Raw genomic sequence first — 21,807 nt, forward strand, 5'->3', positions numbered from 1 at the left:
GCCTGGCTGCTTGGTTCCAGTTGTAGGCCTACATCCCACAGGCAATTTGCTTGTCTCTCTCACACATGTAAATGGGTCAGCACTCAAGTGCACACACCTGCCTGCACCCACAGATCCTCTCACACACACTTTTCTCAACAAGATTTTTTCCTAGTTTAGAGACTCAGAGACCCATGTTGAAATACAAAAGCAGCACACCACATAACGGCCTTCACATAGAATCCAGCAGCAAATGGGAAACTTTTAACCAGCCGTGGTCCTATTACTGCAGCCCTACCATGGAACGACTGCTGGATGAGTCGTGCTCAAGAATATTGAACCTACAACAAGTCTGAGGTAAATAAGAATTCCACAGGAATACCATAAAACAGGGACCTATGACCCTTTCGAGCCAGATAGGAGTCGAACCTACAATCTTCTGATCCGTGGTCAGACGCGTTATCCATTGCGCCACTGGCCCCATGTAGGTACACCCATACTTTTGTCCTTAAGAGGACCAGAAATTGTGTGTGTGTGTGTGTGTGTGTTTTAAAACACCATTCCATCAACCTTTTTAGCCATGTTTACTGCTCACAACCAGAAGACACAAGTAAACCCACCTGAGGGACCTCCTGAAATTCGGTTCTGTCAGGTGTTCCTAACTTATACAAAGGACTTTAGGAGGAGGAAGGACCTAAAAGTCAGGCGAAATGGTCCTAGATCCAAGGAAATGTTTTAGATCAGCCTCAGTTTCTTAAATAGTCTGCATTAACATCATCAGTTCCACGTCTGTGTGGAGCTGATCTTGAGGACTTCTTAATCAGCAGGCGGGTACAACAATAAAGTGTTTAATATTACAATACAGGCGAAAATTCAGACACCTTGTCATAGGCTCACCTTGTCCAGGGACCCAGGCATGCTGCCTTTCCACTCTCAGAGCCCTTCACCTAACCTACTGTGCAGCTGTTTCACCTCTAATATCACTGTTCCACAGGCAGCGTGATGTCACAATGTTCCTTGTCTGTAGCCTGAACCATGAGCCTTTGCAACCCTGGCATAATCTACATACTTCCAATTGGTGAAGTCTTGGACCACAAATGCAGTGAAGAATAATGGATTGTTACTCTTCATTCATTTTTGCCCATTGGCTCAGATTTGAATGCTTACAGGCCATCCGAGCATCTCTGCCAGGCCACCCTATGTCTAGAGACTGTAGATTTAGAGAGTTTATAAACATTGTAGGTTCATCAATGAAGTGTGCTCGCTTCGGCAGCACATATACTAAAATTGGAACGATACAGAGAAGATTAGCATGGCCCCTGCGCAAGGATGACACGCAAATTCGTGAAGCGTTCCATATTTTTACCAGCTTTCAGGAGAGAAATGTTCTATGTTTTCAAGACTAATTGAAATAATAAAGCAGGTTCCAGTGCTTTCCTCCTAATATGTATTTTTCAATTTTTCTCTCCTCAACATTTTTAATGTATTTACCTCGCAGTAAAGAAGGTGCACTCTATGTGTCCAGCTGCATTTAGCAAGGAAGCCTGCAGGACTTCTGGGACTTTTCTTTCTCTTCTTCAGCCTCCCTGTCATTATTCTTCACAACCCCCAAATCTATACTGCTGCCAGCGATGCGTTGCTTTGTGGGAAGCAAGACAAAGAGAAGGGGAGGGTCTATGCAAATGATGGCCTCAGGGCTGTCTGGGAGTCCCTTTTCAGCAGTACTGTTAAAATCCGCCTTGCAACCAGATTGGTCGGGTAAGCCGAAAAACACCAGGCATGATTGGGCACCGGGTCCTCTAGGCCCTTGGAGGACATATTGGGCCTGCATCCCTCAGTTTCTGAGGTCCAAGAAATGTTCACCCTCCACCCTAATAGAGAGGTCTTGGCCGATCGTGGCCGATCGGGGCAGAAGGGAGCAGGGCAAGATGCTCATGATCCTGCTCTAATAATGAACTGCCTTCCTCTCTCCTTACCTGTGGTTATGCCTGGCTGCTTGGTTCCAGTTGTAGGCCTACATCCCACAGGCAATTTGCTTGTGTCTCTCACACATGTAAATGGGTCAGCACTCAAGTGCACACACCTGCCTGCACCCACAGATCCTCTCACACACACTTTTCTCAACAAGATTTTTTCCTAGTTTAGAGACTCAGAGACCCATGTTGAAATACAAAAGCAGCACACCACATGACGGCCTTCACATAGAATCCAGCAGCAAATGGGAAACTTTTAACTAGCCGTGGTCCTATTACTGCAGCCCTACCATGGAACGACTGCTGGATGAGTCGTGCTCATGAATATTGAACCTACAACAAGTCTGAGGTAAATAAGAATTCCACAGGAATACCATAAAACAGGGACCTATGACCCTTTCGAGCCAGATAGGAGTCGAACCTACAATCTTCTGATCCGTAGTCAGACGCGTTATCCATTGCGCCACTGGCCCCATGTAGGTACACCCATACTTTTGTCCTTAAGAGGACCAGAAATTGTGTGTGTGTGTGTGTGTGTGTGTGTTTTAAAACACCATTCCATCAACCTTTTTAGCCATGTTTACTGCTCACAACCAGAAGACACAAGTAAACCCACCTGAGGGACCTCCTGAAATTCTGTTCTGTCAGGTGTTCCTAACTTATACAAAGGACTTTAGGAGGAGGAAGGACCTAAAAGTCAGGCGAAATGGTCCTAGATCCAAGGAAATGTTTTAGATCAGCCTCAGTTTCTTAAATAGTCTGCATTAACATCATCAGTTCCACGTCTGTGTGGAGCTGATCTTGAGGACTTCTTAATCAGCAGGCGGGTACAACAATAAAGTGTTTAATATTACAATACAGGCGAAAATTCAGACACCTTGTCATAGGCTCACCTTGTCCAGGGACCCAGGCATGCTGCCTTTCCACTCTCAGAGCCCTTCACCTAACCTACTGTGCAGCTGTTTCACCTCTAATATCACTGTTCCACAGGCAGCGTGATGTCACAATGTTCCTTGTCTGTAGCCTGAACCATGAGCCTTTGCAACCCTGGCATAATCTACATACTTCCAATTGGTGAAGTCTTGGACCACAAATGCAGTGAAGAATAATGGATTGTTACTCTTCATTCATTTTTGCCCATTGGCTCAGATTTGAATGCTTACAGGCCATCCGAGCATCTCTGCCAGGCCACCCTATGTCTAGAGACTGTAGATTTAGAGAGTTTATAAACATTGTAGGTTCATCAATGAAGTGTGCTCGCTTCGGCAGCACGTATACTAAAATTGGAACGATACAGAGAAGATTAGCATAGCCCCTGCGCAAGGATGACACGCAAATTCGTGAAGCGTTCCATATTTTTACCAGCTTTCAGGAGAGAAATGTTCTATGTTTTCAAGACTAATTGAAATAATAAAGCAGGTTCCAGTGCTTTCCTCCTAATATGTATTTTTCAATTTTTCTCTCCTCAACATTTTTAATGTATTTACCTCGCAGTAAAGAAGGTGCACTCTATGTGTCCAGCTGCATTTAGCAAGGAAGCCTGCAGGACTTCTGGGACTTTTCTTTCTCTTCTTCAGCCTCCCTGTCATTATTCTTCACAACCCCCAAATCTATACTGCTGCCAGCGATGCGTTGCTTTGTGGGAAGCAAGACAAAGAGAAGGGGAGGGCCTATGCAAATGATGGCCTCAGGGCTGTCTGGGAGTCCCTTTTCAGCAGTACTGTTAAAATCCGCCTTGCAACCAGATTGGTCGGGTAAGCTGAAAAACACCAGGCATGATTGGGCACCGGGTCCTCTAGGCCCTTGGAGGACATATTGGGCCTGCATCCCTCAGCTTCTGAGGTCCAAGAAATGTTCACCCTCCACCCTAATAGAGAGGTATTGGCCGATCGTGGCCGATCGGGGCAGAAGGGAGCAGGGCAAGATGCTCATGATCCTGCTCTAATAATGAACTGCCTTCCTCTCTCCTTACCTGTGGTTATGCCTGGCTGCTTGGTTCCAGTTGTAGGCCTTCATCCCACAGGCAATTTGCTTGTCTCTCTCACACATGTAAATGGGTCAGCACTCAAGTGCACACACCTGCCTGCACCCACAGATCCTCTCACACACACTTTTCTCAACAAGATTTTTTCCTAGTTTAGAGACTCAGAGACCCATGTTGAAATACAAAAGCAGCACACCACATGACGGCCGTCACATAGAATCCATCAGCAAATGGGAAACTTTTAACTAGCCGTGGTCCTATTACTGCAGCCCTACCATGGAACGACTGCTGGATGAGCCGTGCTCGAGAATATTGAACCTACAACAAGTCTGAGGTAAATAAGAATTCCACAGGAATACCATAAAACAGGGACCTATGACCCTTTCGAGCCAGATAGGAATCAAACCTACAATCTTCTGATCCGTAGTCAGACGCGTTATCCATTGCGCCACTGGCCCCATGTAGGTACACCCATACTTTTGTCCTTAAGAGGACCAGAAATTGTGTGTGTGTGTGTGTGTGTTTTAAAACACCATTCCATCAACATTTTTAGCCATGTTTACTGCTCACAACCAGAAGACACAAGTAAACCCACCTGAGGGACCTCCTGAAATTCTGTTCTGTCAGGTGTTCCTAACTTATACAAAGGACTTTAGGAGGAGGAAGGACCTAAAAGTCAGGCGAAATGGTCCTAGATCCAAGGAAATGTTTTAGATCAGCCTCAGTTTCTTAAATAGTCTGCATTAACATCATCAGTTCCACGTCTGTGTGGAGCTGATCTTGAGGACTTCTTTATCAGCAGGCGGGTACAACAATAAAGTGTTTAATATTACAATACAGGCGAAAATTCAGACACCTTGTCATAGGCTCACCTTGTCCAGGGACCCAGGCATGCTACCTTTCCACTCTCAGAGCCCTTCACCTAACCTACTGTGCAGCTGTTTCACCTCTAATATCACTGTTCCACAGGCAGCGTGATGTCACAATGTTCCTTGTCTGTAGCCTGAACCATGAGCCTTTGCAACCCTGGCATAATCTACATACTTCCAATTGGTGAAGTCTTGGACCACAAATGCAGTGAAGAATAATGGATTGTTACTCTTCATTCATTTTTGCCCATTGGCTCAGATTTGAATGCTTACAGGCCATCCGAGCATCTCTGCCAGGCCACCCTATGTCTAGAGACTGTAGATTTAGAGAGTTTATAAACATTGTAGGTTCATCAATGAAGTGTGCTCGCTTCGGCAGCACATATACTAAAATTGGAACGATACAGAGAAGATTAGCATGGCCCCTGCGCAAGGATGACACGCAAATTCGTGAAGCGTTCCATATTTTTACCAGCTTTCAGGAGAGAAATGTTCTATGTTTTCAAGACTAATTAAAATAATAAAGCAGGTTCCAGTGCTTTCCTCCTAATATGTATTTTTCAATTTTTCTCTCCTCAACATTTTTAATGTATTTACCTCGCAGTAAAGAAGGTGCACTCTATGTGTCCAGCTGCATTTAGCAAGGAAGCCTGCAGGACTTCTGGGACTTTTCTTTCTCTTCTTCAGCCTCCCTGTCATTATTCTTCACAACCCCCAAATCTATACTGCTGCCAGCGATGCGTTGCTTTGTGGGAAGCAAGACAAAGAGAAGGGGAGGGCCTATGCAAATGATGGCCTCAGGGCTGTCTGGGAGTCTCTTTTCAGCAGTACTGTTAAAATCCGCCTTGCAACCAGATTGGTCGGGTAAGCTGAAAAACACCAGGCATGATTGGGCACCGGGTCCTCTAGGCCCTTGGAGGACATATTGGGCCTGCATCCCTCAGTTTCTGAGGTCCAAGAAATGTTCACCCTCCACCCTAATAGAGAGGTCTTGGCCGATCGTGGCCGATCGGGGCAGAAGGGAGCAGGGCAAGATGCTCATGATCCTGCTCTAATAATGAACTGCCTTCCTCTCTCCTTACCTGTGGTTATGCCTGGCTGCTTGGTTCCAGTTGTAGGCCTACATCCCACAGGCAATTTGCTTGTCTCTCTCACACATGTAAATGGGTCAGCACTCAAGTGCACACACCTGCCTGCACCCACAGATCCTCTCACACACACTTTTCTCAACAAGATTTTTTCCTAGTTTAGAGACTCAGAGACCCATGTTGAAATACAAAAGCAGCACACCACATGACGGCCTTCACATAGAATCCAGCAGCAAATGGGAAACTTTTAACCAGCCGTGGTCCTATTACTGCAGCCCTACCATGGAACGACTGCTGGATGAGTCGTGCTCAAGAATATTGAACCTACAACAAGTCTGAGGTAAATAAGAATTCCACAGGAATACCATAAAACAGGGACCTATGACCCTTTCGAGCCAGATAGGAGTCGAACCTACAATCTTCTGATCCGTAGTCAGACACGTTATCCATTGCGCCACTGGCCCCATGTAGGTACACCCATACTTTTGTCCTTAAGAGGACCAGAAATTGTGTGTGTGTGTGTGTGTGTGTGTTTTAAAACACCATTCCATCAACCTTTTTAGCCATGTTTACTGCTCACAACCAGAAGACACAAGTAAACCCACCTGAGGGACCTCCTGAAATTCTGTTCTGTCAGGTGTTCCTAACTTATACAAAGGACTTTAGGAGGAGGAAGGACCTAAAAGTCAGGCGAAATGGTCCTAGATCCAAGGAAATGTTTTAGATCAGCCTCAGTTTCTTAAATAGTCTGCATTAACATCATCAGTTCCACGTCTGTGTGGAGCTGATCTTGAGGACTTCTTAATCAGCAGGCGGGTACAACAATAAAGTGTTTAATATTACAATACAGGCGAAAATTCAGACACCTTGTCATAGGCTCACCTTGTCCAGGGACCCAGGCATGCTGCCTTTCCACTCTCAGAGCCCTTCACCTAACCTACTGTGCAGCTGTTTCACCTCTAATATCACTGTTCCACAGGCAGCGTGATGTCACAATGTTCCTTGTCTGTAGCCTGAACCATGAGCCTTTGCAACCCTGGCATAATCTACATACTTCCAATTGGTGAAGTCTTGGACCACAAATGCAGTGAAGAATAATGGATTGTTACTCTTCATTCATTTTTGCCCATTGGCTCAGATTTGAATGCTTACAGGCCATCCGAGCATCTCTGCCAGGCCACCCTATGTCTAGAGACTGTAGATTTAGAGAGTTTATAAACATTGTAGGTTCATCAATGAAGTGTGCTCGCTTCGGCAGCACGTATACTAAAATTGGAACGATACAGAGAAGATTAGCATAGCCCCTGCGCAAGGATGACACGCAAATTCGTGAAGCGTTCCATATTTTTACCAGCTTTCAGGAGAGAAATGTTCTATGTTTTCAAGACTAATTGAAATAATAAAGCAGGTTCCAGTGCTTTCCTCCTAATATGTATTTTTCAATTTTTCTCTCCTCAACATTTTTAATGTATTTACCTCGCAGTAAAGAAGGTGCACTCTATGTGTCCAGCTGCATTTAGCAAGGAAGCCTGCAGGACTTCTGGGACTTTTCTTTCTCTTCTTCAGCCTCCCTGTCATTATTCTTCACAACCCCCAAATCTATACTGCTGCCAGCGATGCGTTGCTTTGTGGGAAGCAAGACAAAGAGAAGGGGAGGGCCTATGCAAATGATGGCCTCAGGGCTGTCTGGGAGTCCCTTTTCAGCAGTACTGTTAAAATCCGCCTTGCAACCAGATTGGTCGGGTAAGCTGAAAAACACCAGGCATGATTGGGCACCGGGTCCTCTAGGCCCTTGGAGGACATATTGGGCCTGCATCCCTCAGCTTCTGAGGTCCAAGAAATGTTCACCCTCCACCCTAATAGAGAGGTATTGGCCGATCGTGGCCGATCGGGGCAGAAGGGAGCAGGGCAAGATGCTCATGATCCTGCTCTAATAATGAACTGCCTTCCTCTCTCCTTACCTGTGGTTATGCCTGGCTGCTTGGTTCCAGTTGTAGGCCTACATCCCACAGGCAATTTGCTTGTCTCTCTCACACATGTAAATGGGTCAGCACTCAAGTGCACACACCTGCCTGCACCCACAGATCCTCTCACACACACTTTTCTCAACAAGATTTTTTCCTAGTTTAGAGACTCAGAGACCCATGTTGAAATACAAAAGCAGCACACCACATGACGGCCGTCACATAGAATCCATCAGCAAATGGGAAACTTTTAACTAGCCGTGGTCCTATTACTGCAGCCCTACCATGGAACGACTGCTGGATGAGTCGTGCTCGAGAATATTGAACCTACAACAAGTCTGAGGTAAATAAGAATTCCACAGGAATACCATAAAACAGGGACCTATGACCCTTTCGAGCCAGATAGGAATCAAACCTACAATCTTCTGATCCGTAGTCAGACGCGTTATCCATTGCACCACTGGCCCCATGTAGGTACACCCATACTTTTGTCCTTAAGAGGACCAGAAATTGTGTGTGTGTGTGTGTGTGTTTTAAAACACCATTCCATCAACATTTTTAGCCATGTTTACTGCTCACAACCAGAAGACACAAGTAAACCCACCTGAGGGACCTCCTGAAATTCTGTTCTGTCAGGTGTTCCTAACTTATACAAAGGACTTTAGGAGGAGGAAGGACCTAAAAGTCAGGCGAAATGGTCCTAGATCCAAGGAAATGTTTTAGATCAGCCTCAGTTTCTTAAATAGTCTGCATTAACATCATCAGTTCCACGTCTGTGTGGAGCTGATCTTGAGGACTTCTTTATCAGCAGGCGGGTACAACAATAAAGTGTTTAATATTACAATACAGGCGAAAATTCAGACACCTTGTCATAGGCTCACCTTGTCCAGGGACCCAGGCATGCTACCTTTCCACTCTCAGAGCCCTTCACCTAACCTACTGTGCAGCTGTTTCACCTCTAATATCACTGTTCCACAGGCAGCGTGATGTCACAATGTTCCTTGTCTGTAGCCTGAACCATGAGCCTTTGCAACCCTGGCATAATCTACATACTTCCAATTGGTGAAGTCTTGGACCACAAATGCAGTGAAGAATAATGGATTGTTACTCTTCATTCATTTTTGCCCATTGGCTCAGATTTGAATGCTTACAGGCCATCCGAGCATCTCTGCCAGGCCACCCTATGTCTAGAGACTGTAGATTTAGAGAGTTTATAAACATTGTAGGTTCATCAATGAAGTGTGCTCGCTTCGGCAGCACATATACTAAAATTGGAACGATACAGAGAAGATTAGCATGGCCCCTGCGCAAGGATGACACGCAAATTCGTGAAGCGTTCCATATTTTTACCAGCTTTCAGGAGAGAAATGTTCTATGTTTTCAAGACTAATTAAAATAATAAAGCAGGTTCCAGTGCTTTCCTCCTAATATGTATTTTTCAATTTTTCTCTCCTCAACATTTTTAATGTATTTACCTCGCAGTAAAGAAGGTGCACTCTATGTGTCCAGCTGCATTTAGCAAGGAAGCCTGCAGGACTTCTGGGACTTTTCTTTCTCTTCTTCAGCCTCCCTGTCATTATTCTTCACAACCCCCAAATCTATACTGCTGCCAGCGATGCGTTGCTTTGTGGGAAGCAAGACAAAGAGAAGGGGAGGGCCTATGCAAATGATGGCCTCAGGGCTGTCTGGGAGTCTCTTTTCAGCAGTACTGTTAAAATCCGCCTTGCAACCAGATTGGTCGGGTAAGCTGAAAAACACCAGGCATGATTGGGCACCGGGTCCTCTAGGCCCTTGGAGGACATATTGGGCCTGCATCCCTCAGTTTCTGAGGTCCAAGAAATGTTCACCCTCCACCCTAATAGAGAGGTCTTGGCCGATCGTGGCCGATCGGGGCAGAAGGGAGCAGGGCAAGATGCTCATGATCCTGCTCTAATAATGAACTGCCTTCCTCTCTCCTTACCTGTGGTTATGCCTGGCTGCTTGGTTCCAGTTGTAGGCCTACATCCCACAGGCAATTTGCTTGTCTCTCTCACACATGTAAATGGGTCAGCACTCAAGTGCACACACCTGCCTGCACCCACAGATCCTCTCACACACACTTTTCTCAACAAGATTTTTTCCTAGTTTAGAGACTCAGAGACCCATGTTGAAATACAAAAGCAGCACACCACATAACGGCCTTCACATAGAATCCAGCAGCAAATGGGAAACTTTTAACCAGCCGTGGTCCTATTACTGCAGCCCTACCATGGAACGACTGCTGGATGAGTCGTGCTCAAGAATATTGAACCTACAACAAGTCTGAGGTAAATAAGAATTCCACAGGAATACCATAAAACAGGGACCTATGACCCTTTCGAGCCAGATAGGAGTCGAACCTACAATCTTCTGATCCGTGGTCAGACGCGTTATCCATTGCGCCACTGGCCCCATGTAGGTACACCCATACTTTTGTCCTTAAGAGGACCAGAAATTGTGTGTGTGTGTGTGTGTGTGTTTTAAAACACCATTCCATCAACCTTTTTAGCCATGTTTACTGCTCACAACCAGAAGACACAAGTAAACCCACCTGAGGGACCTCCTGAAATTCGGTTCTGTCAGGTGTTCCTAACTTATACAAAGGACTTTAGGAGGAGGAAGGACCTAAAAGTCAGGCGAAATGGTCCTAGATCCAAGGAAATGTTTTAGATCAGCCTCAGTTTCTTAAATAGTCTGCATTAACATCATCAGTTCCACGTCTGTGTGGAGCTGATCTTGAGGACTTCTTAATCAGCAGGCGGGTACAACAATAAAGTGTTTAATATTACAATACAGGCGAAAATTCAGACACCTTGTCATAGGCTCACCTTGTCCAGGGACCCAGGCATGCTGCCTTTCCACTCTCAGAGCCCTTCACCTAACCTACTGTGCAGCTGTTTCACCTCTAATATCACTGTTCCACAGGCAGCGTGATGTCACAATGTTCCTTGTCTGTAGCCTGAACCATGAGCCTTTGCAACCCTGGCATAATCTACATACTTCCAATTGGTGAAGTCTTGGACCACAAATGCAGTGAAGAATAATGGATTGTTACTCTTCATTCATTTTTGCCCATTGGCTCAGATTTGAATGCTTACAGGCCATCCGAGCATCTCTGCCAGGCCACCCTATGTCTAGAGACTGTAGATTTAGAGAGTTTATAAACATTGTAGGTTCATCAATGAAGTGTGCTCGCTTCGGCAGCACATATACTAAAATTGGAACGATACAGAGAAGATTAGCATGGCCCCTGCGCAAGGATGACACGCAAATTCGTGAAGCGTTCCATATTTTTACCAGCTTTCAGGAGAGAAATGTTCTATGTTTTCAAGACTAATTGAAATAATAAAGCAGGTTCCAGTGCTTTCCTCCTAATATGTATTTTTCAATTTTTCTCTCCTCAACATTTTTAATGTATTTACCTCGCAGTAAAGAAGGTGCACTCTATGTGTCCAGCTGCATTTAGCAAGGAAGCCTGCAGGACTTCTGGGACTTTTCTTTCTCTTCTTCAGCCTCCCTGTCATTATTCTTCACAACCCCCAAATCTATACTGCTGCCAGCGATGCGTTGCTTTGTGGGAAGCAAGACAAAGAGAAGGGGAGGGTCTATGCAAATGATGGCCTCAGGGCTGTCTGGGAGTCCCTTTTCAGCAGTACTGTTAAAATCCGCCTTGCAACCAGATTGGTCGGGTAAGCCGAAAAACACCAGGCATGATTGGGCACCGGGTCCTCTAGGCCCTTGGAGGACATATTGGGCCTGCATCCCTCAGTTTCTGAGGTCCAAGAAATGTTCACCCTCCACCCTAATAGAGAGGTCTTGGCCGATCGTGGCCGATCGGGGCAGAAGGGAGCAGGGCAAGATGCTCATGATCCTGCTCTAATAATGAACTGCCTTCCTCTCTCCTTACCTGTGGTTATGCCTGGCTGCTTGGTTCCAGTTGTAGGCCTACATCCCACAGGCAATTTGCTTGTGTCTCTCACACATGTAAATGGGTCAGCACTCAAGTGCACACACCTGCCTGCACCCACAGATCCTCTCACACACACTTTTCTCAACAAGATTTTTTCCTAGTTTAGAGACTCAGAGACCCATGTTGAAATACAAAAGCAGCACACCACATGACGGCCTTCACATAGAATCCAGCAGCAAATGGGAAACTTTTAACTAGCCGTGGTCCTATTACTGCAGCCCTACCATGGAACGACTGCTGGATGAGTCGTGCTCATGAATATTGAACCTACAACAAGTCTGAGGTAAATAAGAATTCCACAGGAATACCATAAAACAGGGACCTATGACCCTTTCGAGCCAGATAGGAGTCGAACCTACAATCTTCTGATCCGTAGTCAGACGCGTTATCCATTGCGCCACTGGCCCCATGTAGGTACACCCATACTTTTGTCCTTAAGAGGACCAGAAATTGTGTGTGTGTGTGTGTGTGTGTGTGTTTTAAAACACCATTCCATCAACCTTTTTAGCCATGTTTACTGCTCACAACCAGAAGACACAAGTAAACCCACCTGAGGGACCTCCTGAAATTCTGTTCTGTCAGGTGTTCCTAACTTATACAAAGGACTTTAGGAGGAGGAAGGACCTAAAAGTCAGGCGAAATGGTCCTAGATCCAAGGAAATGTTTTAGATCAGCCTCAGTTTCTTAAATAGTCTGCATTAACATCATCAGTTCCACGTCTGTGTGGAGCTGATCTTGAGGACTTCTTAATCAGCAGGCGGGTACAACAATAAAGTGTTTAATATTACAATACAGGCGAAAATTCAGACACCTTGTCATAGGCTCACCTTGTCCAGGGACCCAGGCATGCTGCCTTTCCACTCTCAGAGCCCTTCACCTAACCTACTGTGCAGCTGTTTCACCTCTAATATCACTGTTCCACAGGCAGCGTGATGTCACAATGTTCCTTGTCTGTAGCCTGAACCATGAGCCTTTGCAACCCTGGCATAATCTACATACTTCCAATTGGTGAAGTCTTGGACCACAAATGCAGTGAAGAATAATGGATTGTTACTCTTCATTCATTTTTGCCCATTGGCTCAGATTTGAATGCTTACAGGCCATCCGAGCATCTCTGCCAGGCCACCCTATGTCTAGAGACTGTAGATTTAGAGAGTTTATAAACATTGTAGGTTCATCAATGAAGTGTGCTCGCTTCGGCAGCACGTATACTAAAATTGGAACGATACAGAGAAGATTAGCATAGCCCCTGCGCAAGGATGACACGCAAATTCGTGAAGCGTTCCATATTTTTACCAGCTTTCAGGAGAGAAATGTTCTATGTTTTCAAGACTAATTGAAATAATAAAGCAGGTTCCAGTGCTTTCCTCCTAATATGTATTTTTCAATTTTTCTCTCCTCAACATTTTTAATGTATTTACCTCGCAGTAAAGAAGGTGCACTCTATGTGTCCAGCTGCATTTAGCAAGGAAGCCTGCAGGACTTCTGGGACTTTTCTTTCTCTTCTTCAGCCTCCCTGTCATTATTCTTCACAACCCCCAAATCTATACTGCTGCCAGCGATGCGTTGCTTTGTGGGAAGCAAGACAAAGAGAAGGGGAGGGCCTATGCAAATGATGGCCTCAGGGCTGTCTGGGAGTCCCTTTTCAGCAGTACTGTTAAAATCCGCCTTGCAACCAGATTGGTCGGGTAAGCTGAAAAACACCAGGCATGATTGGGCACCGGGTCCTCTAGGCCCTTGGAGGACATATTGGGCCTGCATCCCTCAGCTTCTGAGGTCCAAGAAATGTTCACCCTCCACCCTAATAGAGAGGTATTGGCCGATCGTGGCCGATCGGGGCAGAAGGGAGCAGGGCAAGATGCTCATGATCCTGCTCTAATAATGAACTGCCTTCCTCTCTCCTTACCTGTGGTTATGCCTGGCTGCTTGGTTCCAGTTGTAGGCCTTCATCCCACAGGCAATTTGCTTGTCTCTCTCACACATGTAAATGGGTCAGCACTCAAGTGCACACACCTGCCTGCACCCACAGATCCTCTCACACACACTTTTCTCAACAAGATTTTTTCCTAGTTTAGAGACTCAGAGACCCATGTTGAAATACAAAAGCAGCACACCACATGACGGCCGTCACATAGAATCCATCAGCAAATGGGAAACTTTTAACTAGCCGTGGTCCTATTACTGCAGCCCTACCATGGAACGACTGCTGGATGAGCCGTGCTCGAGAATATTGAACCTACAACAAGTCTGAGGTAAATAAGAATTCCACAGGAATACCATAAAACAGGGACCTATGACCCTTTCGAGCCAGATAGGAATCAAACCTACAATCTTCTGATCCGTAGTCAGACGCGTTATCCATTGCGCCACTGGCCCCATGTAGGTACACCCATACTTTTGTCCTTAAGAGGACCAGAAATTGTGTGTGTGTGTGTGTGTGTTTTAAAACACCATTCCATCAACATTTTTAGCCATGTTTACTGCTCACAACCAGAAGACACAAGTAAACCCACCTGAGGGACCTCCTGAAATTCTGTTCTGTCAGGTGTTCCTAACTTATACAAAGGACTTTAGGAGGAGGAAGGACCTAAAAGTCAGGCGAAATGGTCCTAGATCCAAGGAAATGTTTTAGATCAGCCTCAGTTTCTTAAATAGTCTGCATTAACATCATCAGTTCCACGTCTGTGTGGAGCTGATCTTGAGGACTTCTTTATCAGCAGGCGGGTACAACAATAAAGTGTTTAATATTACAATACAGGCGAAAATTCAGACACCTTGTCATAGGCTCACCTTGTCCAGGGACCCAGGCATGCTACCTTTCCACTCTCAGAGCCCTTCACCTAACCTACTGTGCAGCTGTTTCACCTCTAATATCACTGTTCCACAGGCAGCGTGATGTCACAATGTTCCTTGTCTGTAGCCTGAACCATGAGCCTTTGCAACCCTGGCATAATCTACATACTTCCAATTGGTGAAGTCTTGGACCACAAATGCAGTGAAGAATAATGGATTGTTACTCTTCATTCATTTTTGCCCATTGGCTCAGATTTGAATGCTTACAGGCCATCCGAGCATCTCTGCCAGGCCACCCTATGTCTAGAGACTGTAGATTTAGAGAGTTTATAAACATTGTAGGTTCATCAATGAAGTGTGCTCGCTTCGGCAGCACATATACTAAAATTGGAACGATACAGAGAAGATTAGCATGGCCCCTGCGCAAGGATGACACGCAAATTCGTGAAGCGTTCCATATTTTTACCAGCTTTCAGGAGAGAAATGTTCTATGTTTTCAAGACTAATTAAAATAATAAAGCAGGTTCCAGTGCTTTCCTCCTAATATGTATTTTTCAATTTTTCTCTCCTCAACATTTTTAATGTATTTACCTCGCAGTAAAGAAGGTGCACTCTATGTGTCCAGCTGCATTTAGCAAGGAAGCCTGCAGGACTTCTGGGACTTTTCTTTCTCTTCTTCAGCCTCCCTGTCATTATTCTTCACAACCCCCAAATCTATACTGCTGCCAGCGATGCGTTGCTTTGTGGGAAGCAAGACAAAGAGAAGGGGAGGGCCTATGCAAATGATGGCCTCAGGGCTGTCTGGGAGTCTCTTTTCAGCAGTACTGTTAAAATCCGCCTTGCAACCAGATTGGTCGGGTAAGCTGAAAAACACCAGGCATGATTGGGCACCGGGTCCTCTAGGCCCTTGGAGGACATATTGGGCCTGCATCCCTCAGTTTCTGAGGTCCAAGAAATGTTCACCCTCCACCCTAATAGAGAGGTCTTGGCCGATCGTGGCCGATCGGGGCAGAAGGGAGCAGGGCAAGATGCTCATGATCCTGCTCTAATAATGAACTGCCTTCCTCTCTCCTTACCTGTGGTTATGCCTGGCTGCTTGGTTCCAGTTGTAGGCCTACATCCCACAGGCAATTTGCTTGTCTCTCTCACACATGTAAATGGGTCAGCACTCAAGTGCACACACCTGCCTGCACCCACAGATCCTCTCACACACACTTTTCTCAACAAGATTTTTTCCTAGTTTAGAGACTCAGAGACCCATGTTGAAATACAAAAGCAGCACACCACATGACGGCCTTCACATAGAATCCAGCAGCAAATGGGAAACTTTTAACCAGCCGTGGTCCTATTACTGCAGCCCTACCATGGAACGACTGCTGGATGAGTCGTGCTCAAGAATATTGAACCTACAACAAGTCTGAGGTAAATAAGAATTCCACAGGAATACCATAAAACAGGGACCTATGACCCTTTCGAGCCAGATAGGAGTCGAACTTACAATCTTCTGATCCGTAGTCAGACACGTTATCCATTGCGCCACTGGCCCCATGTAGGTACACCCATACTTTTGTCCTTAAGAGGACCAGAAATTGTGTGTGTGTGTGTGTGTGTGTGTTTTAAAACACCATTCCATCAACCTTTTTAGCCATGTTTACTGCTCACAACCAGAAGACACAAGTAAACCCACCTGAGGGACCTCCTGAAATTCTGTTCTGTCAGGTGTTCCTAACTTATACAAAGGACTTTAGGAGGAGGAAGGACCTAAAAGTCAGGCGAAATGGTCCTAGATCCAAGGAAATGTTTTAGATCAGCCTCAGTTTCTTAAATAGTCTGCATTAACATCATCAGTTCCACGTCTGTGTGGAGCTGATCTTGAGGACTTCTTAATCAGCAGGCGGGTACAACAATAAAGTGTTTAATATTACAATACAGGCGAAAATTCAGACACCTTGTCATAGGCTCACCTTGTCCAGGGACCCAGGCATGCTGCCTTTCCACTCTCAGAGCCCTTCACCTAACCTACTGTGCAGCTGTTTCACCTCTAATATCACTGTTCCACAGGCAGCGTGATGTCACAATGTTCCTTGTCTGTAGCCTGAACCATGAGCCTTTGCAACCCTGGCATAATCTACATACTTCCAATTGGTGAAGTCTTGGACCACAAATGCAGTGAAGAATAATGGATTGTTACTCTTCATTCATTTTTGCCCATTGGCTCAGATTTGAATGCTTACAGGCCATCCGAGCATCTCTGCCAGGCCACCCTATGTCTAGAGACTGTAGATTTAGAGAGTTTATAAACATTGTAGGTTCATCAATGAAGTGTGCTCGCTTCGGCAGCACGTATACTAAAATTGGAACGATACAGAGAAGATTAGCATAGCCCCTGCGCAAGGATGACACGCAAATTCGTGAAGCGTTCCATATTTTTACCAGCTTTCAGGAGAGAAATGTTCTATGTTTTCAAGACTAATTGAAATAATAAAGCAGGTTCCAGTGCTTTCCTCCTAATATGTATTTTTCAATTTTTCTCTCCTCAACATTTTTAATGTATTTACCTCGCAGTAAAGAAGGTGCACTCTATGTGTCCAGCTGCATTTAGCAAGGAAGCCTGCAGGACTTCTGGGACTTTTCTTTCTCTTCTTCAGCCTCCCTGTCATTATTCTTCACAACCCCCAAATCTATACTGCTGCCAGCGATGCGTTGCTTTGTGGGAAGCAAGACAAAGAGAAGGGGAGGGCCTATGCAAATGATGGCCTCAGGGCTGTCTGGGAGTCCCTTTTCAGCAGTACTGTTAAAATCCGCCTTGCAACCAGATTGGTCGGGTAAGCTGAAAAACACCAGGCATGATTGGGCACCGGGTCCTCTAGGCCCTTGGAGGACATATTGGGCCTGCATCCCTCAGCTTCTGAGGTCCAAGAAATGTTCACCCTCCACCCTAATAGAGAGGTATTGGCCGATCGTGGCCGATCGGGGCAGAAGGGAGCAGGGCAAGATGCTCATGATCCTGCTCTAATAATGAACTGCCTTCCTCTCTCCTTACCTGTGGTTATGCCTGGCTGCTTGGTTCCAGTTGTAGGCCTACATCCCACAGGCAATTTGCTTGTCTCTCTCACACATGTAAATGGGTCAGCACTCAAGTGCACACACCTGCCTGCACCCACAGATCCTCTCACACACACTTTTCTCAACAAGATTTTTTCCTAGTTTAGAGACTCAGAGACCCATGTTGAAATACAAAAGCAGCACACCACATGACGGCCGTCACATAGAATCCATCAGCAAATGGGAAACTTTTAACTAGCCGTGGTCCTATTACTGCAGCCCTACCATGGAACGACTGCTGGATGAGTCGTGCTCGAGAATATTGAACCTACAACAAGTCTGAGGTAAATAAGAATTCCACAGGAATACCATAAAACAGGGACCTATGACCCTTTCGAGCCAGATAGGAATCAAACCTACAATCTTCTGATCCGTAGTCAGACGCGTTATCCATTGCACCACTGGCCCCATGTAGGTACACCCATACTTTTGTCCTTAAGAGGACCAGAAATTGTGTGTGTGTGTGTGTGTGTTTTAAAACACCATTCCATCAACATTTTTAGCCATGTTTACTGCTCACAACCAGAAGACACAAGTAAACCCACCTGAGGGACCTCCTGAAATTCTGTTCTGTCAGGTGTTCCTAACTTATACAAAGGACTTTAGGAGGAGGAAGGACCTAAAAGTCAGGCGAAATGGTCCTAGATCCAAGGAAATGTTTTAGATCAGCCTCAGTTTCTTAAATAGTCTGCATTAACATCATCAGTTCCACGTCTGTGTGGAGCTGATCTTGAGGACTTCTTTATCAGCAGGCGGGTACAACAATAAAGTGTTTAATATTACAATACAGGCGAAAATTCAGACACCTTGTCATAGGCTCACCTTGTCCAGGGACCCAGGCATGCTACCTTTCCACTCTCAGAGCCCTTCACCTAACCTACTGTGCAGCTGTTTCACCTCTAATATCACTGTTCCACAGGCAGCGTGATGTCACAATGTTCCTTGTCTGTAGCCTGAACCATGAGCCTTTGCAACCCTGGCATAATCTACATACTTCCAATTGGTGAAGTCTTGGACCACAAATGCAGTGAAGAATAATGGATTGTTACTCTTCATTCATTTTTGCCCATTGGCTCAGATTTGAATGCTTACAGGCCATCCGAGCATCTCTGCCAGGCCACCCTATGTCTAGAGACTGTAGATTTAGAGAGTTTATAAACATTGTAGGTTCATCAATGAAGTGTGCTCGCTTCGGCAGCACATATACTAAAATTGGAACGATACAGAGAAGATTAGCATGGCCCCTGCGCAAGGATGACACGCAAATTCGTGAAGCGTTCCATATTTTTACCAGCTTTCAGGAGAGAAATGTTCTATGTTTTCAAGACTAATTAAAATAATAAAGCAGGTTCCAGTGCTTTCCTCCTAATATGTATTTTTCAATTTTTCTCTCCTCAACATTTTTAATGTATTTACCTCGCAGTAAAGAAGGTGCACTCTATGTGTCCAGCTGCATTTAGCAAGGAAGCCTGCAGGACTTCTGGGACTTTTCTTTCTCTTCTTCAGCCTCCCTGTCATTATTCTTCACAACCCCCAAATCTATACTGCTGCCAGCGATGCGTTGCTTTGTGGGAAGCAAGACAAAGAGAAGGGGAGGGCCTATGCAAATGATGGCCTCAGGGCTGTCTGGGAGTCTCTTTTCAGCAGTACTGTTAAAATCCGCCTTGCAACCAGATTGGTCGGGTAAGCTGAAAAACACCAGGCATGATTGGGCACCGGGTCCTCTAGGCCCTTGGAGGACATATTGGGCCTGCATCCCTCAGTTTCTGAGGTCCAAGAAATGTTCACCCTCCACCCTAATAGAGAGGTCTTGGCCGATCGTGGCCGATCGGGGCAGAAGGGAGCAGGGCAAGATGCTCATGATCCTGCTCTAATAATGAACTGCCTTCCTCTCTCCTTACCTGTGGTTATGCCTGGCTGCTTGGTTCCAGTTGTAGGCCTACATCCCACAGGCAATTTGCTTGTCTCTCTCACACATGTAAATGGGTCAGCACTCAAGTGCACACACCTGCCTGCACCCACAGATCCTCTCACACACACTTTTCTCAACAAGATTTTTTCCTAGTTTAGAGACTCAGAGACCCATGTTGAAATACAAAAGCAGCACACCACATAACGGCCTTCACATAGAATCCAGCAGCAAATGGGAAACTTTTAACCAGCCGTGGTCCTATTACTGCAGCCCTACCATGGAACGACTGCTGGATGAGTCGTGCTCAAGAATATTGAACCTACAACAAGTCTGAGGTAAATAAGAATTCCACAGGAATACCATAAAACAGGGACCTATGACCCTTTCGAGCCAGATAGGAGTCGAACCTACAATCTTCTGATCCGTGGTCAGACGCGTTATCCATTGCGCCACTGGCCCCATGTAGGTACACCCATACTTTTGTCCTTAAGAGGACCAGAAATTGTGTGTGTGTGTGTGTGTGTGTTTTAAAACACCATTCCATCAACCTTTTTAGCCATGTTTACTGCTCACAACCAGAAGACACAAGTAAACCCACCTGAGGGACCTCCTGAAATTCGGTTCTGTCAGGTGTTCCTAACTTATACAAAGGACTTTAGGAGGAGGAAGGACCTAAAAGTCAGGCGAAATGGTCCTAGATCCAAGGAAATGTTTTAGATCAGCCTCAGTTTCTTAAATAGTCTGCATTAACATCATCAGTTCCACGTCTGTGTGGAGCTGATCTTGAGGACTTCTTAATCAGCAGGCGGGTACAACAATAAAGTGTTTAATATTACAATACAGGCGAAAATTCAGACACCTTGTCATAGGCTCACCTTGTCCAGGGACCCAGGCATGCTGCCTTTCCACTCTCAGAGCCCTTCACCTAACCTACTGTGCAGCTGTTTCACCTCTAATATCACTGTTCCACAGGCAGCGTGATGTCACAATGTTCCTTGTCTGTAGCCTGAACCATGAGCCTTTGCAACCCTGGCATAATCTACATACTTCCAATTGGTGAAGTCTTGGACCACAAATGCAGTGAAGAATAATGGATTGTTACTCTTCATTCATTTTTGCCCATTGGCTCAGATTTGAATGCTTACAGGCCATCCGAGCATCTCTGCCAGGCCACCCTATGTCTAGAGACTGTAGATTTAGAGAGTTTATAAACATTGTAGGTTCATCAATGAAGTGTGCTCGCTTCGGCAGCACATATACTAAAATTGGAACGATACAGAGAAGATTAGCATGGCCCCTGCGCAAGGATGACACGCAAATTCGTGAAGCGTTCCATATTTTTACCAGCTTTCAGGAGAGAAATGTTCTATGTTTTCAAGACTAATTGAAATAATAAAGCAGGTTCCAGTGCTTTCCTCCTAATATGTATTTTTCAATTTTTCTCTCCTCAACATTTTTAATGTATTTACCTCGCAGTAAAGAAGGTGCACTCTATGTGTCCAGCTGCATTTAGCAAGGAAGCCTGCAGGACTTCTGGGACTTTTCTTTCTCTTCTTCAGCCTCCCTGTCATTATTCTTCACAACCCCCAAATCTATACTGCTGCCAGCGATGCGTTGCTTTGTGGGAAGCAAGACAAAGAGAAGGGGAGGGTCTATGCAAATGATGGCCTCAGGGCTGTCTGGGAGTCCCTTTTCAGCAGTACTGTTAAAATCCGCCTTGCAACCAGATTGGTCGGGTAAGCCGAAAAACACCAGGCATGATTGGGCACCGGGTCCTCTAGGCCCTTGGAGGACATATTGGGCCTGCATCCCTCAGTTTCTGAGGTCCAAGAAATGTTCACCCTCCACCCTAATAGAGAGGTCTTGGCCGATCGTGGCCGATCGGGGCAGAAGGGAGCAGGGCAAGATGCTCATGATCCTGCTCTAATAATGAACTGCCTTCCTCTCTCCTTACCTGTGGTTATGCCTGGCTGCTTGGTTCCAGTTGTAGGCCTACATCCCACAGGCAATTTGCTTGTGTCTCTCACACATGTAAATGGGTCAGCACTCAAGTGCACACACCTGCCTGCACCCACAGATCCTCTCACACACACTTTTCTCAACAAGATTTTTTCCTAGTTTAGAGACTCAGAGACCCATGTTGAAATACAAA

The 21,807-nt window shown here is 45.6% G+C and overlaps 19 non-coding genes across 19 annotated transcripts; 11 read left to right on the plus strand and 8 right to left on the minus strand.

Annotated features, from left to right (window-relative positions):
• Positions 1-387: 387 nt before the first annotated feature.
• On the minus strand, positions 388-460 carry TRNAR-ACG (transfer RNA arginine (anticodon ACG)). Its single transcript has one exon. It is a non-coding gene; the product is annotated as a tRNA-Arg (tRNA).
• A 776-nt stretch (positions 461-1,236) lies between these two features.
• Positions 1,237-1,343, plus strand: LOC146820201 (U6 spliceosomal RNA). The gene has a single exon (XR_014964610.1). It is a non-coding gene; the product is annotated as a U6 spliceosomal RNA (small nuclear RNA).
• A 1,009-nt stretch (positions 1,344-2,352) lies between these two features.
• TRNAR-ACG (transfer RNA arginine (anticodon ACG)) lies at positions 2,353-2,425 on the minus strand. Its single transcript has one exon. It is a non-coding gene; the product is annotated as a tRNA-Arg (tRNA).
• A 780-nt stretch (positions 2,426-3,205) lies between these two features.
• LOC146820203 (U6 spliceosomal RNA) lies at positions 3,206-3,312 on the plus strand. The gene has a single exon (XR_014964467.1). It is a non-coding gene; the product is annotated as a U6 spliceosomal RNA (small nuclear RNA).
• Positions 3,313-4,321: 1,009 nt separating this feature from the next.
• On the minus strand, positions 4,322-4,394 carry TRNAR-ACG (transfer RNA arginine (anticodon ACG)). The gene has a single exon. It is a non-coding gene; the product is annotated as a tRNA-Arg (tRNA).
• A 774-nt stretch (positions 4,395-5,168) lies between these two features.
• Positions 5,169-5,275, plus strand: LOC146820205 (U6 spliceosomal RNA). Its single transcript, XR_014964621.1, has one exon. It is a non-coding gene; the product is annotated as a U6 spliceosomal RNA (small nuclear RNA).
• A 1,009-nt stretch (positions 5,276-6,284) lies between these two features.
• TRNAR-ACG (transfer RNA arginine (anticodon ACG)) lies at positions 6,285-6,357 on the minus strand. Its single transcript has one exon. It is a non-coding gene; the product is annotated as a tRNA-Arg (tRNA).
• A 778-nt stretch (positions 6,358-7,135) lies between these two features.
• Positions 7,136-7,242, plus strand: LOC146820207 (U6 spliceosomal RNA). Its single transcript, XR_014964468.1, has one exon. It is a non-coding gene; the product is annotated as a U6 spliceosomal RNA (small nuclear RNA).
• A 1,856-nt stretch (positions 7,243-9,098) lies between these two features.
• LOC146820208 (U6 spliceosomal RNA) lies at positions 9,099-9,205 on the plus strand. Its single transcript, XR_014964632.1, has one exon. It is a non-coding gene; the product is annotated as a U6 spliceosomal RNA (small nuclear RNA).
• A 1,009-nt stretch (positions 9,206-10,214) lies between these two features.
• TRNAR-ACG (transfer RNA arginine (anticodon ACG)) lies at positions 10,215-10,287 on the minus strand. Its single transcript has one exon. It is a non-coding gene; the product is annotated as a tRNA-Arg (tRNA).
• A 776-nt stretch (positions 10,288-11,063) lies between these two features.
• LOC146820210 (U6 spliceosomal RNA) lies at positions 11,064-11,170 on the plus strand. Its single transcript, XR_014964644.1, has one exon. It is a non-coding gene; the product is annotated as a U6 spliceosomal RNA (small nuclear RNA).
• A 1,009-nt stretch (positions 11,171-12,179) lies between these two features.
• On the minus strand, positions 12,180-12,252 carry TRNAR-ACG (transfer RNA arginine (anticodon ACG)). The gene has a single exon. It is a non-coding gene; the product is annotated as a tRNA-Arg (tRNA).
• A 780-nt stretch (positions 12,253-13,032) lies between these two features.
• On the plus strand, positions 13,033-13,139 carry LOC146820212 (U6 spliceosomal RNA). The gene has a single exon (XR_014964469.1). It is a non-coding gene; the product is annotated as a U6 spliceosomal RNA (small nuclear RNA).
• Positions 13,140-14,148: 1,009 nt separating this feature from the next.
• Positions 14,149-14,221, minus strand: TRNAR-ACG (transfer RNA arginine (anticodon ACG)). The gene has a single exon. It is a non-coding gene; the product is annotated as a tRNA-Arg (tRNA).
• A 774-nt stretch (positions 14,222-14,995) lies between these two features.
• Positions 14,996-15,102, plus strand: LOC146820214 (U6 spliceosomal RNA). The gene has a single exon (XR_014964655.1). It is a non-coding gene; the product is annotated as a U6 spliceosomal RNA (small nuclear RNA).
• A 1,860-nt stretch (positions 15,103-16,962) lies between these two features.
• LOC146820215 (U6 spliceosomal RNA) lies at positions 16,963-17,069 on the plus strand. Its single transcript, XR_014964470.1, has one exon. It is a non-coding gene; the product is annotated as a U6 spliceosomal RNA (small nuclear RNA).
• Positions 17,070-18,925: 1,856 nt separating this feature from the next.
• Positions 18,926-19,032, plus strand: LOC146820216 (U6 spliceosomal RNA). The gene has a single exon (XR_014964666.1). It is a non-coding gene; the product is annotated as a U6 spliceosomal RNA (small nuclear RNA).
• A 1,009-nt stretch (positions 19,033-20,041) lies between these two features.
• Positions 20,042-20,114, minus strand: TRNAR-ACG (transfer RNA arginine (anticodon ACG)). Its single transcript has one exon. It is a non-coding gene; the product is annotated as a tRNA-Arg (tRNA).
• Positions 20,115-20,890: 776 nt separating this feature from the next.
• LOC146820218 (U6 spliceosomal RNA) lies at positions 20,891-20,997 on the plus strand. Its single transcript, XR_014964677.1, has one exon. It is a non-coding gene; the product is annotated as a U6 spliceosomal RNA (small nuclear RNA).
• The last annotated feature ends 810 nt before the right edge of the window (positions 20,998-21,807 follow it).

Source organism: Triturus cristatus, chromosome 6 (genome assembly GCF_964204655.1).
Source record: "Triturus cristatus chromosome 6, aTriCri1.1, whole genome shotgun sequence".
NCBI classification, from domain to species: Eukaryota; Metazoa; Chordata; class Amphibia; order Caudata; family Salamandridae; genus Triturus; species Triturus cristatus.